The sequence below is a fragment of the Poeciliopsis prolifica genome, unplaced genomic scaffold (assembly GCF_027474105.1).
Source record: "Poeciliopsis prolifica strain line A6 unplaced genomic scaffold, Auburn_PproV2 SCAFFOLD119, whole genome shotgun sequence".
In the NCBI taxonomy this organism is placed as follows: Eukaryota; Metazoa; Chordata; class Actinopteri; order Cyprinodontiformes; family Poeciliidae; genus Poeciliopsis; species Poeciliopsis prolifica.
Window position 1 is genome coordinate 261,119 of NW_026562494.1, and position 24,080 is coordinate 285,198.

Sequence of the window (24,080 nt, forward strand, 5' to 3'; positions counted from 1 at the left end):
CAATGCATGTTTTATTCGATAAATGATATACAACAAATTTACAATAATTATGTGTGTGAAACAGAAGAAGAATCTGTGGTTCAGACTCACCATGGTTGGACAAGCTGCAGCGGCTCCAGTTCTGGTTGCTCCTTGCAGAACCAAATCTGTTACAAAGCAATTCAATGAGAATGTTCATGCATTGATAAAGTGATGTCATCGATGCACTCCATCATCACAATGGAGGACATTGTAATGATGCACAATGTGCCCCATTGTGCATCATTACGCATCGAAAATGTATTATTATTTTACTGAATCATACAGAGAAAAACATCAACAAAACTAGCAGTTGTGGAACTTCTTTATGTCATAAAGTTGTGTGTAGGTGGTGAGGCAGGATGCTGCAGACTCAGGTTGAGATAAATGATGGCAGTTTAAGAAGAAACATAAGAAGAAGAAAACTGAAAACTCTAAATCTAAAATCCAGGCAGATCAGCTGAGCAGAAGACAAAAGCTCAACACTGGTAGCAACTGGGAGAGACTGGGACAACACAGACAGACTGGGACAATGCAGACAGACTGGGACAATGCAGACAGACTGGACAACACAGACAGACTGGGACAATGCAGACAGACTGGACAATGCAGACAGACTGGGACAATGCAGACAGACTGGGACAATGCAGACAGACTGGACAATGCAGACAGACTGGACAACGCAGACAGTCTGGACAATGCAGACAGACTGGACAACGCAGACAGACTGGGACAACGTAGACAGACTGGGACAACACACAGACTGGGACAATGCAGACAGACTGGGACAACACACAGACTGGGACAACACAGACAGACTGGGACAATGCAGACAGACTGGACAACGCAGACAGACTGGACAATGCAGACAGACTGGACAACGCAGACAGACTGGGACAACGTAGACAGACTGGACAACGCAGACAGACTGGGACAACACACAGACTGGACAACGCAGACAGTCTGGACAATGCAGACAGACTGGACAATGCAGACAGACTGGGACAACACAGACAGACTGGGACTGCACAAACCACTGGACAAAGACACAGAAATACATTAAACACACAGCGGGTGATCAGGGAATGAGACACACCTGGGAACAATCAAGGGGAGACAAGACACCGAAAGACACGAAAACCCAAAATAAACACAGAAAAGACTCAAATCATGACACTTTATGATTTACTGTATTCAAACATTTTTTATTTGTGTTTGTTCACATACAAATAAAAAATCACAAACTTCATTTTCTTCAGTTCTATAGAACAGCAACTTTGCCTGAATAAACTACATTTAAGAGTTCAGATATTTAGGGAAAGTAAAAGAAAAATAGCTGAGAATATGAGAACAAAACAAAATGAGGACATGAATGTAAAAAGTGTTTAAAAGAAGATTTTGTTAAAAGGTTTCAGACTACAGAAAGAGAGAAAATAGAAAAACTGCAAATCCAGGATAGAGGCTGAGTGAATGAGTGAATGAGGCGCTGAAGGTGGAGAGGTGATCAATGAGTGAGAAGAGACTCATTGATCAATCCAGTGTTAGTTTGTAAAGAAACTGAAAATTCAATTCAAGGAGAATAATTATCTATAGGTAATTTAAAAATATTCATCCATAAATCGCTTCATTTCAGTGCAGTTTTCATAAATTGAAAATAAATAGTTGATAATGTGAAGTTTTCACATGGATTAATTTTTTTACATATTAGAAAATTATAAAGGATTATGGTTGAAAACGGCAACATTTCACATAATTATGCATTGATAGACTCTCATATTTACTGATAAAGAGAAACAAACAAAAATAGAAATTGTGTAAGTTGTACAGGACTTTCTAACATAATATTTATGTAAGTATATATCATATAAAAACTTCTGATTAATAACTCCTTTTTCACGCCATTTACTATTCTGTTCATTTTCTCAAGTTACATTAGAGTTTAGATTGATTATGGAAAATAAAACTAAATAATTGCAAAAATTATGAAAGTTTGAAAAACATTTACAAGAACAAAACAAAAAAGAGAACATGGATGTAAAAAGTGTTTTAGGGGAATGTATGCATCAGGGAAAGAGGATGTAAAAGATTAAACAGTTTCCACTTAATGAGCTGAAAACATTTTGGTGTTTCTCTAAAGAGCCTGAAGCAGTTCAGTCTTCAGCAAGAGACAAACACCAACAACACTTCACAAACCACAGTCAAGCTCAGTGCAACAATAGTAGCTGCTACGATTTGTTGAATGTAAAATCCATCTTTTTTCTCCTTTTAGCGTTCTCTGAAACAGTAAAGCTGAGCGAGTAAAAGCAGGAAGGAGAGGACAGGTTTTCTCAGGTCTTCAGGTTAAAGAAACAGAGGAATCAGAAAAGACGGCGAATCCAGGATAGAGAGGTTGAGTGAATGAGGCGTTGAAGGTGTAGAGGTGGATCAGCGAATCAGAGGACACTCTGTAGAAGGACAGAGCTCCAGCAGGACAGTCCATACACCGCTACTCTGTTGGAGACGGAGGAGGACGAGATGGATGTCCCCGACTTATTGCTCCAGAGACAGTTACCATGGCGCTCAGAGCAGATCAAACTCCAGGAAATGTCGTTCATTCCAAATCGACAGTCACTGCCGTCTCCTTTCCTCCCAATTCCTCTGTAGCTTAACGATATATCAACACCTTTTCCGATCTCCACCTCATAATAACATCGACCAGTCAGAGCGTCTTTACAGAGGAGCTGAGGACGAACATCAAATCTGTCTGGATGGTCAGGATATGGCTGCAGATCCGCCACACGGGTCACCTTCCTGTTGTCTTCAGACACTTTCAGCTTCCTGTTCACTGTGTTTGCATCGAAGGTGAGCTGACAGGAATCTGATGGACAAAACAAACACAGATCATTTATTGACCCTTGGATGGTGATGCTTGAATGAGTGACGGGACACTTACATTTCCTCAGACCTGGTTCCAACCACTGGGCCCCATCAGGCTCCATCCTGACAGGAGGAGGGAGACATAGACCATCAATCTCTTTCAGGAGGTAAACCTAACCCTAACCCTAACCTTAGGGTTAGAGCCACATTGTTATACATAGAGAGACACAGCTAAGATAGCTAGATCATCAAACTTAGTTCATCACAGATCACAACAACAAAAGGTCCAATGAAGGTAGAAGAAAACGTTTACAGGTCTTCTTCCTCCTTATCAAATATAACAGCTGATTGTTGATTCTCCTTACGTAAGTTTGAACTGTGGTTTCCTCTTTGCTCCTGTCAGCAGCTTCTTTCCTGCATCTCCTGGGTTGTTGTAGCTCAGGTCCAACGCTTTCAGGTTGGAGAGGCTGCAGCTCAGAGCTGAGGCCAGAGAAACACAACCCTCCTGTGTTATCAGACAGCCTGAGAGGCTGCAGGTGGAAAAAGGATGCAAACAATTTCAAACATTTGTGGGAACAAGTTATCGAAAGGTTTCATTATCATATCAATGACAGCAAATTGTATTTGGTCTTTGAATAAACTGAGACACAGCAACAAAGTACAGAACACTGAACAGCAGTCACTATCCTTACCTTAAGATCTCCAACATGCATTGTGAACCTTTCAGTCCATCACACAACAGCTTCACCCCCAAATCCCTGAGATTGTTGTTACTCAAGTCCAACTCTCTTAAACTCGAGGACTGACTGCTCAGAACTTCAGCCAGAGGTTCACAGCTTCTCTCTGACAGATCACAGCCATTCATCCTAAAACAATAGAAATCATGTTACACTAAAATGATACAGCAAAACTCAGGTTTTCTCTAGATTTCTCTGTGTAAACTTACACTGCTTTTTGTGTTGCTTTGACCACAGGCAGCAGCCTCACTAGAGCCTCCTCTAGAGATGAGTATTTCTTCAGATCAAACTCATCCAGATCTTTTTCTGATGACAGTAAGATGAAGACCAGAGCTGACCACTGAGCAGGAGACAGTTTACCAGAGGACAGACGTCCTGAACTCAGAGACTGTTGGATCTCCTCCACTAGAGAACGATGGTTCAGTTCATTCAGACAGTGGAAAAGGTTGATGATCTTCTCTACAGGCAGATTGTCGCTGATGTTCTTCTTTATGTACTGAACTGTCTCCTCATTGTTGTCCTGTAAGAATCTTTCTGTTTCTGTCTGGAGACCATGTAGAAGTTTCTTATTGGTCTGCAGTGAAAGACCCAGGAGGAACCGCAGAAACAAGTCCAGATGTCCATTTGGACTCTGTAATGCCTTGTCCACAGCACTCTGATGTAAATTAGCCAGTTTTGATTTCTTTTCTTCTGTCTCACATTCTTCAAGCAGATTGAGTCCAGAGTTGATGAAGGTCAGATGAACATGAAGAGCAGCCAGAAACTCCTGAACACTCAGATGGATGAAGCAGAACACCTTGTCCTGGTACAGACCTCTCTCCTCTCTAAAGATCTGTGTGAAAACTCCTGAATACACTGAGGCTGCTCTGATATCGATGCCACACTCTGTCAGGTCTGGTTCATAGAAGATCAGGTTTCCTTTCTGCAGCTGATCAAAAGCCAGTTTTCCCAGAGACTCAATCATCTTCCTGCTCTCTGGACTCCAGTGAGGATCAGTTTCAGATCCTCCATCATATTTGATCTTCTTCACTTTGGCCTGAACCACCAGGAAGTGGATGTACATCTCAGTCAGAGTCTTTGGCAGATCTCCTCCCTCTGTGGTCTTCAAATATGTCCTCCAGGACTGTAGCAGTGATCCAGCAGAAGACGGGGATGTGACACATGATGTGGAGACTTTTGGATTTCTGGATGTGGGAGATGATCCTGCTGGCCTTCTCTTCATCATCTCTGAATCTCTTCCTGAAGTATTCCTCCTTCTGGGGGTCAGTGAACCCTCTGACCTCTGTCACCATGTCAACACAGTGAGCAGGGATCTGATTGGCTGCTGCAGGTCGTGTGGTTATCCAGAGGAGAGCAGAGGGAAGCAGTGTCCTACTGATGAGGTTTGTCAGCAGAACATCCACTGAGCTGGACTCTGTAACATCAGTCAGGATCTCCTTGTTGTGGAAGTCCAGTGGAAGTCGACTCTCATCCAAGCTATCAATGATGAACAGAACCTGGAACGATTCAAAGCTGCTGATTCCTTTGGTTTCAGGAAATAAATGGTGAATCAGTTCCACCAAACTGAACTTTTTCTCTCTCAGCAGATTCAGTTCTCTGAAGGTGAATGGAAATATGAACTGGATGTTCTGGTTGGTTTTGCCTTCAGCCCAGTCCAGAGTGAACTTCTGTATTAAGACTGTTTTCCCAATGCCAGCCGCTCCCTTTGTCATCACTGTTCTGATTGGTTGATCTCTTCCAGGTGGGACTTTAAAGATGTCTTCTAGTTTTATTGTTGTTTCTGTTTTGTGTTGTTTCCTGTTTGCTGTTTCAATCTGTCTGACCTCGTGTTCCTGGTTGACCTCTCCAGTTCCTCCCTCTGTGATGTAGAGCTCAGTGTAGATCTGGTTCAGGAGAGCTGGGTTTCCTGCTTTAGCGATTCCCTCAAACACACACTGGAACTTTGTCTTCAGGTTAGATTTGAAGTTATACATGCACACACCAGAAGACCCTGGATTTGTGGAAAAAAAATAAATGTCACATTTGTATTGACATATCTGTTTATCTACCAAAGAAAAACATAAAGAAACTAAAACACTACACACAGAATAGATACAGGTCAAAGGCAAAAGCCAATCAAAAAATGTAGATATTTGTGTTACATATATTTTGAAAAATATTTATATTCATGTCCATAGATAAAAAATACCTGAAATATGCTGGCTAGTGTTACTAATAGCTAGTGTATTTATCATTTAATATTTCTTTATTTTAAAGTAAGCCTAGTTTTCAAGAAATTGATTGATGCATTGGATCCTCTATATTATTACCACCTAATTGTTATAAACTAGTTTGTCTTAATTGTTGGATTAGATTTTTTTATCTGATTAATTGTAGTTAATCAGATAAATTAATCAGGTGATGATGGAGGGGAATTTTAATACAAATGTTGACAGAGTCTGATAGACTAAATGTTTTATTAATGGTATTTCATCTCCTCAGTCTGTTTAAATCTCTATGCAGAATTGAAAGATGGGAATCTGAAAATATTCTTTATATTTTCTTTAGGACATTTTAAAAGTTTATGAAAGTCTTACTGCTTTGTAAAACGTCGGCCAGTCCGTCCTGATCCATGTTCTTCAGAGTGTTTACTATGATCTTTAAAAATGCCTCTCTGCTGTTTCTTTGTCTCTCATCTTCACCTTCGCTCTCACTTTCTAAACTTTCTTTCTCATCCGGACTCAAAACATTCTTTATCATCTTCAACTCCTTTGTTACAAAAGTAAAAATGTTTTCTGTCAGCTCCTGGAACAGAATATGAGATAAACACGTCAGAGTGAAATCATGGACTCAAACATCAGGTCCATGTTGGACAGACTGAAGGTCTTTGGTCCACAAAACCAACATGGAGGCGACTGAACAGAACCAACATCCATACCGTCAATATGGAGTCCAGTGGTGTCTGATGCTGCTGTGAAGAGAAACCAGTGGGAACCTCTGAGCTCCACTGGTCCCTGCTGGGGAGGAACCAGGAACAATTAGTTTCTCTACGATACTAACTGATTAAACCAGTTATGATCCAAGATTATGAATCGGTTCTCTAGTTCGGCTCCTTTGGTTAAGAAAAGTTGCAGCAATCTGACTCAAATTAAAAGAATATACATTAAGAGCCTAACAGCAAAGCATTAATATGACATAAACAGAAACAGTAAAACATGAATTAAAGGCCAGATTAAACATTATTAGCTGTTTGGAAAAGCTCAATGAATCAGTGACATTTTCAGACCTTAATTAAAAGAAGCCAACATTTTCTGGGCATGTCAGGTTTTCATTGTGTTTAATTCAGATTAAAAATCATCATCTCAATAATCTGACCTACTGAAATAAACATGGAGCAGATGTCTTTTGATAGGAAACTCTGGCCACAATTTGACCAAAATCTCTACTGTCTACAGACAATAGAGACTTTTATCTAAAGGATTTTTTTTCATCTCCGTCCTTTATAGAATAAAGGACAGAGATATTTTGGATCATTCCTGATCCAGAATGTTTGCTTTCAGGTCCAATAATACCTTCTGTAATAAACTGAAGCCAATTTTATCTGGTAACAAAGAAAATACAGCTGTGCATCATCAGCATATATAAATATAATAATGTTAGGGAAACATGTACATAATAAAATAATAATAATCAGGAGCAGACCCCTGATGAAATCTGATGTTAGATCAAATGTACAGCTGTTACCAATTCAATTGTTTTCCCTGAATTGATTTTTTACCACATTATTTCCACTAGTTTGTGTTTCTGTGTTCTGCTGGTGCTGGTTTTGAAGAACAAAATGTGTTTTGTGACGTACAGTTAGATAAAGTCAGATAAAGCTGTTGGATGTGAAAGTTGGCAGCATTTCTAAGGGTGTTGAGAAACAACCGTTATCAGTTCCTGCACATTGCTCCTCTGGACGGTTTCAGAATGAGTCGACTACAACGGCTGCTTTCAGCTCCAGAAACCACATAGAAAAGAATCATAAAACAATAAAATCATGCAGCCTGATAATCATTAATCCCTACAATCCAAACACATTACAGTTATTGTGACTAAAGATGTAACGATTTGGTTTTTCTGTCAATTATTTCGGTTTCTGTGTTCAGTTGAGTCTCTGTGTTGCCCTAATTGCCTCTTGATTGTCCCCAGCTGCCCCTCGTTCCCCAGATTACCTTCCCTGTGTATTTAATCCCAGCTGCGTTTTGTTTCCTGGTTGTTGCCAGTCTAACCTGTGTGGAGCTCCTGACCTTTGAGTTCACCTGTTCACCTCTGAGATCTTTGATTAACTCCTTCATTTTCTCCTGCTCAAATCCTGACAAGACGATTCCAACACTGAACTCTAATCATTAGAGTGATATCAATAGCTTTATTTATTTACAATGGCTTGTCTCGTTAAATATACATATATATATAAAAACACAAAATACCAAAGATGAATTTCCTGCTATTAAAAGTGAGATATTCAGAGAATAGTTGACAGTTTGAATGTTTCCTGTTTGCACAGAGACAATCAATCATAAATGATCACTTTAATCTCAGTATTTAACATGAATCACACTCACCTCTTTGTAGAATATTGATCTGATCTAAAATCAATTAATCGTCCAGTTGACTTGTTACTCTGTAAGGACACCAGGCTCGGTTCTGGTTCTGGTCCATGTTTCCTCCTGTGAATAAATCAGCAATATGATCCTGAAAATGGAGAAAAGCTGCAAACGCATGTAAATCCACAACAATACTGGATCAAATTATATCAGTGTTATTGACACTGATCAATAACCAGTTTCTTCATAGAAAGGCCTGATGAAGAGCTGAGCTGACGGTAAAATAAAGCTTCTTAAACTGTTGAATTGGATCCAGTTCACCTCTTTGCTGCTGGACGTTCATCTGATTTAAAATCAATCAATCGTCCAGTTGACTTGTTACTCTGGAAGGACACATGGCTCGGTTCTGGTTCTGGTCCAGGTTCTGGTTCTGGTTCATTCCTGTAGAAACATTGGTTGTTAATATAAAAGTTCAATTTCGTTAATGAATAAAATCTCTAAACAAATAATGATGTAAATGAAATGTCACTTCCACAAAGTGATATAAATAATGACCCATCAGTTGATTGTTTCATCTAATCATCAATAAATAAAAACACAGAAATGTTTGCAAAGTTGCATGAAGTTCTGTTTTTCTATCAGCTGCAACAGAAATGATTCTTCCTCAGTATTGATCATTTATTACTGACCTTTGCTGCTTCAGATCCATGTTCTGCTTCACTGTTTCCCCTGCAGAACAAACCCACATGGAGAACCAGCAGTTATTGATCTCATCTATCAATAACTTATCAAATATTGATGATCAGCAGGAAGAACTGGGTTCAGATGAACTGTGACTGAAATAAAACTGAATATTCATTCCTCAGAGTTCCTCCTGCAGGTCAGAGTTCAGTCAGCGGTTCTAGCAGAACCAGAACCGGTTCTGTTTGGATTCTACCAGAACTCAACTTTAACCTTAAGCTGCAAAATGTAAACAGAACCAGGTAAAAATATTTTTCACAATATTAGTTATTATAACGTTTTTATAAATTATGACGTCATCAACGGTCCGTCAAAGCGTCACATCGACCCGGTTCTGTTCTGATCCAGTCTCTTGGCTTCAGTTCAGGTTTATTTGCGGGTCTTTCTTCACTGAGACGAGTCCAAATAAATGTTGACTCGGAACCAAGCGGACCGGACTCACAGCTAATCTGCAGCGAATGTTGGGCCGAACCCAGCCAGAACCCAGTCCGAACCCGGACCCAGTCCGAATTTACTCTGCAGAAAGAGAGACTGCAGAACCGATTCCAGTCTGTTACTGGGATCAATGATCTGCTTTTATTAAGCAGGAAATAGAAAATGCTACATTACCTTCTAATGGAGGATTTTCATCTGCGTCACTTTCTAAAGTGAAAGTAAAGCAGGACAGAGGAGGAGTGGGCGTGGCTTCTGCTGATACGCTTTATTACTTGATAGGAAAACATTTAATCATTAATTCATGTCTAGTTAATGTTTGATACCAGATTCACATATTTACATGAGAAATAATACATTTTGCATGAAAACTATTTTTAGTTCTCAGTTTTCAGACATCTGAAGAAATTCTGCAAGTTTTTACTAAAAACATTTTTATTCAGTGGCAAAGTATTAACTTATGTAACCAGGTTAATTTTACAGTTCAAACCAACAGCAGAAAATGTTAACAGATGCTGAACTCAAGAAATTCAGACTGCAGCAGGAAGTTAGTTGATAAGTAGATTTTCAGAATAAAGTATCTGACGCTCAATGTTTATCATGAGTCATCAGGATGAATTGTGCTTAAAGAGACTGAAGTGTAGCAATACCAACAACCAGAGGGAGGAGGAGCTCTTTGCATCACAGTCACATGAAAACATTTCATTTTAAAACTCAAATCCAGGATAAACCTGCAGAAATTCATCAACATTTCAAACCAGATCCAGCAGGAAGTTTCAACAGACCCCTCCTTTCCTTCCAGTCACATGATTTCTGGGAAGAGGATTCAGGAAATAAATGCAGTTCATATAAACCACCAGACGGAGACAAAAACAAAGAGTCCAGTTAATTATCAAACCCTTTACTGTCAGAATGAAGCATCCAGTTTAGTTTTGGGATTAAAGCAGATGTGATGTGATGAGAGGAAAGAAGGAGGAAGAAGTGAAAACACTGCTGCAGAAATAATAAACTGGATCATAATAAACTCTGCTGCAGAAATAATAAACTGGATCATAATAAACTCTGCTGCAGAAATAAAAGATGAATTTTATTAGAAGAAACACAGATCAGAACTGTACTGTATGAAACAGATTACATATAAGTTTAATTTTTTTACAGAATTTTTGATGCAATAATTTTCTTAAATTCATCTCATTCATGTGAATTTATGTAAAGCATAAAGAGTTTAGTTTTAGATTTTCATTCTAATTTTACAGATAAAAAGATCAATTACTGCATATTTTTTCATAAGCAAGAAAAACAAAGTGATAGGAATAATATATTCAAAACCCAGATTCATTGTATATACTGATGTAAAATAATGCATAAATAAATAGTAAAAAGGTCTTAGAGAATTAAAGCTCAGTCACATTTTCATTCTGAAATCATCACAACTAAAGAAAAACTTAAAACAACAAGAGGCTTTACATCCAAGTCTGAAAGTGAACAGACGACTTCATGTTCAGGTCAGAATCAGCACTGCAGATGATAAACTTCAATAAATATAATGTGGAGAACTTATCAGCACTAAATGTTACAGCAAATATAGAGAAACTGGAATCAGCCCTGGTTTTAGCTATTTTCTCACTGCTTTAGTATTTTCTTGTAGTGATTGAAAAATCTTAATGTCCAAGTTTTTCTGCACTGAATATTTGGAGGGAAGCAAACTGTAGGAGAGGTTGTGGTCCCACCATGGACTCTGTTGGAGTCATTTCTGATAAAAAAGCTTCTGGAAAACACATTACTGAGAAATCAAAGACAAAAATATCACACAGCAAACAACACCTGAAATATTATCTGATGGAATAAATGGAAATGAAGCTCAAAGTAAATATAACAAACAATGGTAGACCATTAAACTATCACATTCAATTCCAGTGAAATTTGTGTTTGTAATGTGAAAATCTGGAAAAGTTTTGGGGTGTGAATACTTTTGCAAGCCACTGTTCATGCATTTCAGTAATTGCTCCAAACCACCATCTGCTTGATGCAAAATGCAGAACTAGGGAGGATTATTATTATTACATCCAAGATAAACTAATTCAGGGGTTTGTGACAGATTATTCCAATGTGTTAGTTTTCCCCAGACAGAAGCTCTTTACATGTTTAACAAAGTCACTGAGGAATTACCAAACAATGCGAATCCAGGATAGAGAGGTTGAGTGAATGAGGCGTTGAAGGTGTAGAGGTGGATCAGCGAATCAGAGGACACTCTGTAGAAGGACAGAGCTCCAGCAGGACAGTCCACATACACCGCTACTCTGTTAGAGACGGAGGAGGACAAGATGGGAGTCCCTGTCTTATTATGCCAAGCAGTGTAACCATCACGATCAGAGCAGCTCAGACTCCAGGACTGATTATTAAACCCAAACACACTTTCTTCACCACATCCTTTCCTTCTTATTCCTCTGTAACTCATTGATATTCTAACGTCTCCTCTCCACTCCACCTCCCAGTAACTACGACCAGTGAGACGATTTCTGCACAGCAGCTGATGATATTCAAATCTGTCTGCATGGTCAGGATATGACTGAAAATCCTCCACACGTGTCACCTTCCTGTTGTTGTCAAACAGTTTAATTCTTCTGCCCACTGTGTCCATGTCAATTGCAAGTTGACAGGAATCTGATGGAGAGAACAAACATAATTCAGCTGCAGTTACTGATCATTTATTGACACTGAGGATGACTCCTGAATGAGTAACATGACTGTTTGAAGATGGCTGAATATGGGCTGTTTTGTTGAATCAAATGATAAACACACTTACACTTCCTCAGGTCTTTCTGTAACCATCGGACACCAACAGGCTCCAAACTGTGAGGTCGGAGGTCAGAATGTTATTGTTTGATATAAACTGCTACAAACTGTGGCTGGAGATGATTTATAGAGTGAATATTACAGTATCCATGTGTATATGAGAAAAAGGGAATTACATTTATCAAAGGTACCATGACCATAATTCCATATAACTTTACAAGGACTAAAGGAAGCTTTTTTAAACCAAAAATGTCTTTGCCAAGAGGTGTCTGGAAAACTTAGGATGACAAAACAGCCTTCTTTGTTAAAGGCTGCAATATGTAACTTATTTTTTTTAAAAACCCAGCTCCCTAAATGCCTCCCTGAGCTGCTATTGCTTTCTGAAACAATGTACCAAAACAACCAATCAGAGCCAGGATGAAGGTTTTAGCGCCATCGATCAAACTGAATGTGCAAATGGCAGATAAACAACAGACTGTTACAGGAAACGTTTATCTGCTGCCATTAGTGACCATAACTGTATTTATCAGCCCTCATGACTGAGTAGAATGAACTGGTCAATTGTCTCCAGTTATGAGGGATACAATGGCACATGTTTTTCCAACCAATCCACAGAATTACAGCAATTGCCAATTCTTCAGAAATTTAAACATATTTACCAATTTATATCTTTGCAAAATGTAAAATGCACAATATGCATTGGTTTGGCAGAGACGATTAAACTATTGCAATTTCTTTCAAATGAACAGTTGAGCAATCTCTTTCCAGTCACCAGTTAGGCTGAATTTGTACTTAAGTTTGGATGTTAAGCCAGTCTGGTGCTCTCCTTACCTGAGAATATCCAGTTCACAGTGTGGATCCTCCAGTCTTTCTGTCAGTAACTTCACTGCTTTCTCTCCTGGATTGTTGTAGCTGAGGTCCAGCTCTACCACACAGGAGGGGTTGGAGTTCAGAGCTGATACTAGAGACAGACAGCCGTCCTCTGCGATCAGACAGCCTGACAACCTGCAAACACAGAACATGAATGTCAGGCACCCAAAACACATCATACATAACACTTTGAAACAGAAGGTAATTGTGTTTCTTTTTAACTGCTCCAGGCCTGATCCATCCATCCATTTGCAGAAAAGTAAAATCTGCTGCTTTGTTGAAATTCATTTCACATACAGTAGACCTCTACCTATTCAAACATGTTGCTGCCATTTACAAAGCAGCCAATCCAGAAGCTCATGTTTTTTCTTGGAGCTGACAAGGCTGTTCCCCCAAAACAGGTTACAGATGTTAGCATCTGCAGTTTCCACTGTGGGTTTTCATGCTTTCCAATGTGTGTGGTGTTTGAGCAATTAAAATAGGCAGCTCCAAGAGTTTTGAGAGGTGATATTAGTGAATTTCAGGTGATTGCAGCCCCTGTTCCTTCTACCGACCAGATGGCAATATAAACCAGTTTGTCTGATGGTGATCTGAATCTCTGAAGGAATGGACAACTGGCACACACGAGAACCTGTTTTATGTCATTTGTCTCATTAAATCCTGAGACCAATGGCATACATTTACAGTGTTATGTATCCCTACATGTCTAATATTCTAAAATAAAATCAGAACCAAAAATAAATAAATCTTACTAAAAATCACAGTTGTCCCTGTAAGCATTGACGGTGCATCCTAACCTTAGTATCTCCAGTTTACAGTTTGGACTCTTCAGTCCAGCAGACAGAAGTTTTGCTCCTGAGTCCTGCAGGTCATTGTTACTGAGGTCAAGCTCTCTGAGGCTGGAGGACTGGAGCTGAGGACTGAAGCCAAACTCTCACAGCTTTTACCAGTCAGGTCACAGAAGCTGAGTCTGCAAAAAAAAAACAACAACAACATTAAATCAAAGAAAAAAGTAAGCAAGCAAGAAAGAAACTCTTTCTGGTTTAACTGGGTAATATTTAAGTTGCACTTTGGCTGGAAGTAAAGCCAATCATGTTTTGCATCTGATGCAATTGACTAAATATAATGTAGGTCAGTATCACAACTTGAGAGTGTAATACAACAATAAGACATTATGTAACTGGTCTCCAGTAGGAAACATTTTTGAGTTTCCTTAAATCATCTTAACTCTCTGAGTGACCACCATTACAAGATGGAGGGGTCCCATTGTTGTGATGTCAGACCTGGTAGTGTTTGGAAAATTGGTCTCAGGTAACAGACACTCTTTGAAAGATTAAACAATCTAGATGAAGGACCATAACATTTGTTGTCTTATCTTACTTGCCATGAAGACACTAAGGACACTATCGAGACCCAGGCTGGCTGCTAATCAATTAATCTGTGAGGTTGCCCTTGATAATTGTGACAAATATTTATAAACATGTGTTCATAGACACTCAATACACTAACCTGAGAGCTTCCAGTTGCAGGTCCTGACTCTCCAGTCCAGACCACAGCAGGTTCACTCCTGAATCCATCAGTCTATTGTTACTGAGATCTAACTCTCGTAGACTTGACCAACGATCACCTATAACTGCCAACATTTCGCAGCTTCGCTCTGAGAGCTCACAACCACTCAGTCTGAAAAGACAGAGACACAAATTGCTTTAGTTGTTTTTCTTTCTTCCTGACAAGATGGTGTATTTGAAATAAAACTCACATAGCTTTTGTGGAGACTTTGACAAGGGGAAGAAGCCTCTGAAGAACCTCTTCTGATGCTGAGTATTTCTTCAGGTCAAACACATCCAGATCTTTTTCTGATGACAGTAAGATGAAGACCAGAGCCGACCACTGAGCTGGAGACAGTTTTTCTTTGAAGTGACGTCCTGAACTCAGAGACTGTTGGATCTCTTCCACTAGAGAATGATAATTCAGTTCATTCAGACAGTGGAAAAGGTTGATGCTTTTCTCTACAGAAAACTTCTCACTGATCCTTTTCTTAATGTACTGGGCCGTTTCCTGACTGGTTGTACTTTCAGTTGGTGAAATTAGACCTTTTAGAAGAGAGTGATTGGTCTGCAGTGAAAGTCCCAGAAGAAAGCGAATGAACAAATCCAGATGTCCATTTGGACTCTGCAAGGCCTTGTTCACAGCATTCTGGTGGAGCTGAGTTAATTTTGGATTCTTTAAAATTGTGGATTTCTTGGACGTTTGACCTTCATTCATCAGATCAACACTGGAGTTGATGAAGGTCTGATGAACATGAAGAGCAGCCAGAAACTCCTGAACACTCAGATGGATGAAGCAGAACACCTTGTCCTGGTACAGACCTCTCTCCTCTCTAAAGATCTGTGTGAAAACTCCTGAATACACTGAGGCTGCTCTGATATCGATGCCACACTCTGTCAGGTCTGATTCATAGAAGATCAGGTTTCCTTTCTGCAGCTGATCAAAAGCCAGTTTTCCCAGAGACTCAATCATCTTCCTGCTCTCTGGACTCCAGTGAGGATCAGTTTCAGATCCTCCATCATATTTGATCTTCTTCACTTTAGTCTGAACCACCAGGAAGTGGATGTACATCTCAGTCAGAGTCTTTGGGAGTACTGCTTTTTGTTGGTTTCCAGTAAATCCTCCAGGACTGTAGCAGTGATCCAGCAGAAGACGGGGATGTAACACATGATGTGGAGACTTCTTGATGTCTTTATGTGGGAGATTATCTTGTTTTCCTTCTCTTTATCGCTGAATCTCTTCCTGAAGTATTCCTCCTTCTGGGGGTCAGTGAACCCTCTGACCTCTGTCACCATGTCAACACACTGAGCAGGGATCTGATTGGCTGTTGCAGGTCGTGTGGTTATCCAGAGGAGAGCAGAGGGAAGCAGTTCCTTCCTGATGAGGTTTGTCAGCAGAACATCCAGTGAGCTGGACTCTGTAACATCAGTCAGGATCAGATTGTTGTAGAAATCCAGACTAAGTCGACTTTCATCCAGACCATCAAAGATGAACAGAACCTGGAACGATTCAAAGCTGCTGATTCCTTTGGTTTCAGGAAATAAATGGTGAATCAGTTCCACCAAACTGAACTTTTTCTCTCTCAGTAAATTCAGTTCTTTGAAGGTGAATGGAAATATGAACTCAATGTTCTGGTTGGTTTTGCCTTCAGCCCAGTCCAGAGTGAACTTCTGTATTAAGACTGTTTTCCCAATGCCAGCCGCTCCCTTTGTCATCACTGTTCTGATTGGTTGATCTCCTCCAGGTGGGACTTTAAAGATGTCTTCTCTTCTGATTGTTGTTTCTGGTCTGTGTTGTTTCCTGTTTGCTGTTTCAATCTGTCTGACCTCGTGTTCCTGGTTGACCTCTCCAGTTCCTCCCTCTGTGATGTAGAGCTCAGTGTAGATCTGGTTCAGCAGGGTTGGACTTCCTGCTTTAGCGATTCCCTCAAACACACACTGGAACTTTGTCTTCATTGAGGATTTTAAGTTATGCATGCACATAACAGAAGACTCTGAATTTGTGAAATCAGAACAGAAGCTGATGAAAGACGTAAACAAATATAAAAACCTAGATAAAGCTGCGGCTGAGGACGATGTTTAGATGTAATGTTTAGATGGAAAGCTGAGGGAACAAGCTCTAAATGAACAAAATAAAAGATTAGTGATAATTTCTACATAGAAGTTTTCATTCTATGTTTTCATAAATAAACTGGTTCAATTTATTTATGAAATACTAAAAATACTAAAAAAATACTTCTTTATTTACAGCTAAATAAACTGAACCAGATTCCATTTTATTAGAATATTCAGTATTTCCTAAATATTCATTTCACAAAAGATAAACACTAATTAAGGTTGTGTAGATATTGCTGATTCGGCGGTTTGCAAACTACCTTTGCTGGGTTCATGTCATGGTATTGAACTACTGACACTAATAAAGTCAAAACATAAAATGTATACACCTTTGTGGTGATTAATCAATAGATAAAGTATTTACTGTCCAATCAACTGTGAAACTCCAGAGTTTTACTTGAGTTCTCCATTTAGATTAATGGAGAACATGTGTTCACACCAGATTCAGTGTTGTGGTAGCTGTGGTCTACGGAGACCATTGCAGGAATTTATAAAAATACTTGAGGAAATGTTAGCTAACAGCTTCCAGAGGACCCAGCTGTGTGCTCTTAATTCTGATTTCAAGTAATAATTCCTTCTCAGATTATTACAACATGGTGCAGATTTATGTGTAGGAGAAATCCTCTTACTGCTCTGCAGACGGTCAGCCAGCTTCTCCTGCTTCATCCTCCTCAAGAAGTTCAGGATGATCTTCACTAAAGCATCTTTACTGTTTCTCCTTTGCTCTTCATCCTCATCCTCCAACATCTCCTCATCCTCCTTCTGACTCTGAAAATCTGAGTCACTTGAACTCAGGACCTTCTGGATCTTTTTCAGCTCGTTCTTCACAAAAGTGACAATGTCTTCTTCCAGCAGCTGGAACAGAATAAAAAATAAAAGACTCTTCAAACAGGAGACCAACACCAGGTCCATGTTGGACAAATAACAGACTGAAGATCAGTGAATAGAACTGATGTTCAGACCATAAATATGGAGTCCAGCTGTGTTTGATGCTGCTGTTCAGACGGACCAATGGGAACCTCTGAGCCATGCTGGTCCACTCTGTGGAGGAACCAGGAATAACTGATAGTTGATTCTGATGGTTACTGAGGACCAGTCATTTGTGTCCTACAAATTACCACAAGACTCAGAATAAAAAGCTGTAAAATTCTTAAATTTTTCTGGATCATTTTCTAAAACACATGCAATACACAACATAATACATACATCATAACATTTTTAACATAACTAGCAATCACTAGAAACTGAAGATGTTTTACAAAACATGATATTATATTTTATATATCCTGGAGGAAATGGTTCTGGCTTTTTTTTACTGACTGGAAATTAATATTGATCATTTGACTCCATCTTTATTTCAAATGTTGCATTACTGACATACTATTATAATCATAGTATATTATATTAAAGCAGAGAGTAGTGAGACTACAGAATGAAACAGATTGAGGGACAGGTAGAGCTCACCTTTCTGCTGATGCTTTAAAATCAATACCCTTGTCCATTGAAAAATCACTCTTTAAAGACACACAGCTGGGTTCTGGTTCTGGTGGATTCCTGTGAATGAAGTTAGTTAGTTAGTTGATATGTGAGCTGAACTCTGATATGGAGAAGAGTCCAGGGGCTTCATGTAAAATGTGTCCAGCTTTCATACTGAGAGTTTGCACATTTACAGCAAAATGTTACAAACTGGAGGGAATTTGCTGAATCTAATTGAGGTTTTCCCATCATTTTCTAAAGTTTGTTGCATTGTGTTATGAGGCTAAATGTGGTTCAGGTTAATTATTTACATAAGAGATTAAAATCATGTAAACACTGGGACTAAGTAAGACTGATATGAATCAGATTTCAGTGTATTTAATATTTAGTTTTGATGTTCTGTAGTTGTTTTTTAAGAAAAAAACTGCAATACAGCACACTTTCATCTTTGCATTAGGTGAGTTGTGTGTAAAATATAGAGATGCAGATTTTATATGCATGCTCAGTGTTTCTACATGAGGCTCCTGGACAATGAGAGAAGGTCGTGTCACCTCTGAACTTGACTCTGCTCTCCATGTTCTCCAACCTGAGGAGTTTAATAGAAGGAACTTTGTCCTTTTTATCTTCTCGGTCTTCACCCTGGTCCATGCTGCTCTTTAGATCAGCTCACTTCTACCTTCAACTGAGGAGGAAACACAGATTTGAGGAGGAGGGTTATAAACTCAGGAGGACTCTGTCACAAAAACACAGATTTCCTCCTCATAAATCTGTGCCTGAATGTTGACCCAGTGTTGTGAAGTCAGAAGAGAAAACCTTCAAACATCAGGAAGATGATTCTAAGAATAAAACAAAACAAACGTCCAGGTCAGTGAAATTTCACAATATTAAACAGTAAGGCTGAGATTTTCACAGTAAAATTACAAAGACGCCAAATTATTTGAGCATCACAGAGAATAAGTTATTATTATAATTAAAATCTCTTTATTTGTTGTAAACATGTAAGAAAACCAACAAAACAAACAAAAACAAAATGGCAACAGGTGCTGACGTCATATATTTAGTAAGAATGGAGGAGGGGGGCTCAGTACTGAGGAGGACTCTGTCACAAAAACACAGCTGATGGCTGCAGGTGATGTTGTATTGTTGAATATTTCAGATGCTGAAGCTCCAGATGGAACAACGAAGCAGCAGATCTCTTCTTACAGAATAACATCAGGCGTCTTGCAAGTAGTTCTGTTTGAATTATCAAAGCCCAATCCACTGAATCCACGAACCAATCAGCTGAGTCCAGGTGTAGAGCTCAGTTTACCGTAGAACACAGAGTAGAAGCGCAATAATTCTTTCTGGTTTCTGAACATCGTCTAGGCCGCACCGCGGTTTCTCTCTAATATCTTCCAGAGCCGTGAAGTTCGGCTGGTTCTGCTCGCTGGTTCAGCTGAACAGAACCTTCATACAGCAGATTCTACCGAATCCAAGAGGAAAAACAATGTCTTACCTGAACTTTCAGGCGATCTTTATAGGGAGTTTTTTTTTCTACGTCATGTTCCAGTGAAAGTGAAAGTAATTTTTCATAGGATGGCAAGTTTAGTGGTCAGAGTCACTGATTGCTTAAAGCAACATCGCCAAAAAACTTTACTAAATCTAAAACATCGAATAAACAGTTTCCCTGTTGCTCATGAAGTTTAAAGCAGCCGGTGATGCAATAAGCAGTTAAAACGTTTAGTTGAATTTGTGTAGCTGTCAGAGAAATAAAACACATCGTTTTCAGTTTTAATGCTTCATTCAACTCATAAATAACAAACTATTCAAATTTAAAGTTTACACAACTTTACACTTGAAGACAATAAATTAGTAAATTAATCTAGTTTATTTTGACTGAATTAGTTGAAACTAATAACTTAAATCAGAAATAAAAGTGTTGCAGATATAAACACCTCCTTTATTTCCTGTTTTTCTGAAGAACCTGCTGGACCAATCAGAGCAGCTGGAACAAGGAGTGGCTCATCACGTGATTTCGAGGAAACCAAACTGTCGGTTTTACACGAACTGAATTTCTGCATTTTGTGTTTTTAACCACCAGATGAAGACAAATCACATCTAGGACGAGTTGAAGTTCCTTTAATGAAAATGTGATTTTCTAGGAAGCTGCAGCAGATGAATGGATACATATTTTCAGAGATATCTGCCAAAGTAAAGCTGGAAAAGCTTTCATGCTGAGAGGTTGCAAATTTACAGCAAAATGTGACAAAAATAGAAGAAATTAATGCATCTAAGTGAGGTTTTCCTATAGTTTTCTAAAATATGTTTATCGGGTGTTGGAACTGGGCTTGGTGGGGAACCTTTTCTTGTCCACCAGGTGGAGCCAGAGGTTGGCAGTCGTTAGAGGGTGGTTCCTGCGCACCTGTGCGTAATCGCCATCATCACCGCCAGCATAAGAAGAGCGGCGGGTACTCTGAGTCCCACTGAAACTAGTTACGGTTTCGCATACGTGTTCCGTGTTGTGATATTTTCTCTCACAGGGTTTTCGCGTGGAGAGGCTCTCCTTGAGACCCGTGTTTAAGTCCGACTCCAGAACCGCCGTTAACCGGACCCGGTTCGGGTCCGGACCCCTCCTCCCGCCAGTCACCCCTTCCCAGCGGAGGCTCCTTATTCCACCAGTAAGCTCGTTCCTGAACTCCGTTTGTTTGACGTTGTTGGAACATGTTCTCATCTTAACCTGTCTTTAAGTTATCTTGTGTTATGTGTTCATGTTTACTGATTTTACTTTGTAAGGTACACCTTTATGTTCTATATCCTGTCATTCTGTTTATGTGCATGTTGTACTGTTGTTGTCCACTGGGGGCAGTGAGAGCGAGATTTTATATATATACAGCACTGCTCTAAAAAGAATTAGACGAAGAAAAGTTTTCTCTGTGCCTGACCGTTCCACAAATAAAAGAACACAGCTATCTAAGAAAAGAAGTGTGGTTCATTGTGATGATGAGTGCAGATCAAGAAAACACAAACGCAACAGACGTCATTATTGCTCTTATCTCATCTGTCCCTGAATTTAGCGTGAGCCTCACCCAAGGACCCGAGACACACCACAGACTCCCATTTATGGTTGATCCAATAAACTTTATTCATTTGAGCCAAGTTGCATCTCCTGTTTGAGCATCTGCATGCGGGTCAAGCGTGTAGCTTCTATTATGACAATGTGACATTATGTTATGAGGCTAAATGTGGTTCAGTTTCATAATCTACAGTTAAGCAATGAGAGCTTCAAATCATAAACATATTGGAGTTAAATAACATTGAAGGGTCAGATTTCAGTGTATTTAGGTGAGTTTGGACTCAGTTACAACTGCTAATATACATTTGAAATATTACCAACATCAAATACTTGGTAATATTTGATGTTTTTTGAGTGCAGTCTGCAGTAAATACAGTTCAGTTTTGAGGAATTATTCAACATTTCAGAATAAATGTTCTAGTTCTATTCCATTCCTCCTCCAAACATCATTTTGAACTTAATTTCTGGGTTGTATCATAAAGTTTCCAACCTCTTTGTTTTATTTTAGATGTACTGGGTGGATACAATGGGACAATCTTCGCTTACGGACAGACATCTTCTGGAAAGACCCACACCACGGAGGTCAGAGGTCACGCTCAGCCAGTTCCTCAGGCAATGAATTGAGAGTTTTGTTTGAACTGTAATTCAGAGTGTGAGGATTAGAGGATTGTGTTAGAGCCAAAGCAATCTAAAGACAGCCAAGCCTCTGGATAAAACATGAAGGTCAAATATTTTAATTCTACTGAAACTGATTTTATGAGTATAAATTATTCCAAATGGAGTTGTTTAATCCCCAGAAAAACCTCATTTTAATTCTCTGATCTGATGCATATTAAAAAACGAGTACATTTACAAAAACCTAAAAAAATCCATTTTCTTCGTGTCGGGGGTAGCAGCAGCTTCAGAAGGGAGGCCCAGACTGCTCTCTCCCCAGCCACTGCTTCCAGCTCTTCCGGGGGAATCCCAAGGCGTTCTGAGGCCATCCTGGAGACGTAGTCCCTCCAGCGTGTCCTGGGTCTTCCCCGGGGCCTCCTCCCAGTGGGACGTGCCCGGGACACCTCACCAGGGAGGCGTCCAGGAGGCAAGCTCTCGTCCTGCTGAATGTTGCCATGGAAGCAAGATCAGTTCAGCATGACGATCCATTTTTAGATTTAAAAAATTTTATCATGGTTTTGTTTTATGTCATGCTCATGCAGCAGTGAAGTCTGGTAACAAAGATCATTTTTGTTTGTAGCTACATTAATCAATTGAATGTTTGATTTGATTTTTGTTTTTGTTGCCAATTTCTCTACTTGACAAAGTTAAACTGGAATTTTTGAAGTGCATATTTGTTTAATAATGAAAATAAACTATTTTTCCCCATTTTTACAATATGAACCACAAATCAGACTCAGCTATGATACATAGAATATATTTAAATGCATTTTCAATGAGCCAATATTTATGTGCATCTATATGGACTTCATGTTTGTTTTCTGGCCCTTTAGCTCAGTGTTTTTCACAAGATATTTATTAAGTTTTATTGTTAAAGGAGCAATAAAAAAATATTTTAGTAAAAAAATATATGGTTTGATTTCAAAGGTTAAGTTTTAATGTAGGTGTTAAAACTTTCCTGTGAAAACTGCTGATAGTTTTTATGTTTTCTCTAGAAAAGTGTTTAGAAAAACTAAAATGTTGTACATATGTGTCAGTATGTAGTTGTAAATGGTTGTCTCAGAGCTGAATCCGTCCCTTTCTGTTTGCTGCAGCGAGGCGTACTTGGGTTGATAAACAGGAAGTGTGAGGATGGCAGCTTCACCTTCATCGTCCTCCTCTTCCTCAGCTGCAGCTCAGGTCGGTTACAGTCACAACTCCCAGACTCCTGAATTTTCTAGTTCATTCCTGAAACAATTTCCTGCAATAAAATGTTGGCTGAAAACTGAGAAAAACCTGAAAAAGTTAAAATCTGACCTAAAGTTTTACAGCTCAACTCACTGGTGATACAAAGAGGAACATGAAAGTAAAAGTAAACTTGAAGGGGGCGGAGCCTCAGGTACGGATCAGGATCAGGACTAACTGGTTCAGACTCCATTTCGCAGCAGAGCAGAGTCTGGATCAGGTGAGTTTTCACATTTTCTTGTTTTCCTGTCTCTGGGTTTTCTCTCTTTGGAGGAACCAGAACTTGTCCCGGTTCTTCTTTAGAACCAAGCTGCTGACTTCATGGAGCTGTGGTTCTGGTCGGGTTCTGGTTTCCTGTTGATCAGAACCACCAAACTCTCTTAAAGCTGCAGTTTCCTGTTGCTGAGCTGACCTGGTTCCAGTATCTTTACTGGTTCTGCTGCTCTTCCTCCTGATGTCAGAACCGACCTCTGAGACTCACATCTGGTTTTAGAGGAAGAATTGAGCTGAATCATTAAAAACTGGTTTCCAGGATGAAATTATAGATTCTGGCTCAGCTTTGTGAATAAATTCTAGTCTGTCTCCTGCAGAGCAACACGTCCTGCTCCGTGTTTCTGTTCAGTTGTTTCATAACGAGCCTCTGATGACATCACAAGAGCATCATCTCAGACTCTCCCAGTAAACAGACTGGGACACCAGTGGGTCTCTGATTATGATTCATGTCTGCAACTTCCTCATCAGGACTGCAGCTCAGAACTAGTTTTTAAGCCCCGCCTCTTTAGAACAGCAGGTAAATACTTGTTCTGTTGCAGGAATCTGGAACGACCCGTTGGTCCTGGTTCTGTAGCTCTCAGTCTTAGGACCCCTCTTATTCAATATTTATATTCTCCCACTAGCTCAGGTTATAACAGGAAATAATTTTAGCTACCACAACTATGCGGATGACATACAGCTCTACATTATGATGTCACCAGGTGACTCTGAACCCATCCAATCA

The 24,080-nt window shown here is 39.4% G+C and overlaps 2 pseudogenes; both read right to left on the reverse strand.

Annotated features, from left to right (window-relative positions):
- Positions 1-2,025: 2,025 nt before the first annotated feature.
- On the reverse strand, positions 2,026-9,565 carry LOC129354794 (NLR family CARD domain-containing protein 3-like; annotated as a pseudogene).
- A 1,617-nt stretch (positions 9,566-11,182) lies between these two features.
- LOC129354793 (NLR family CARD domain-containing protein 3-like) lies at positions 11,183-18,801 on the reverse strand (annotated as a pseudogene).
- Positions 18,802-24,080: the final 5,279 nt, after the last annotated feature.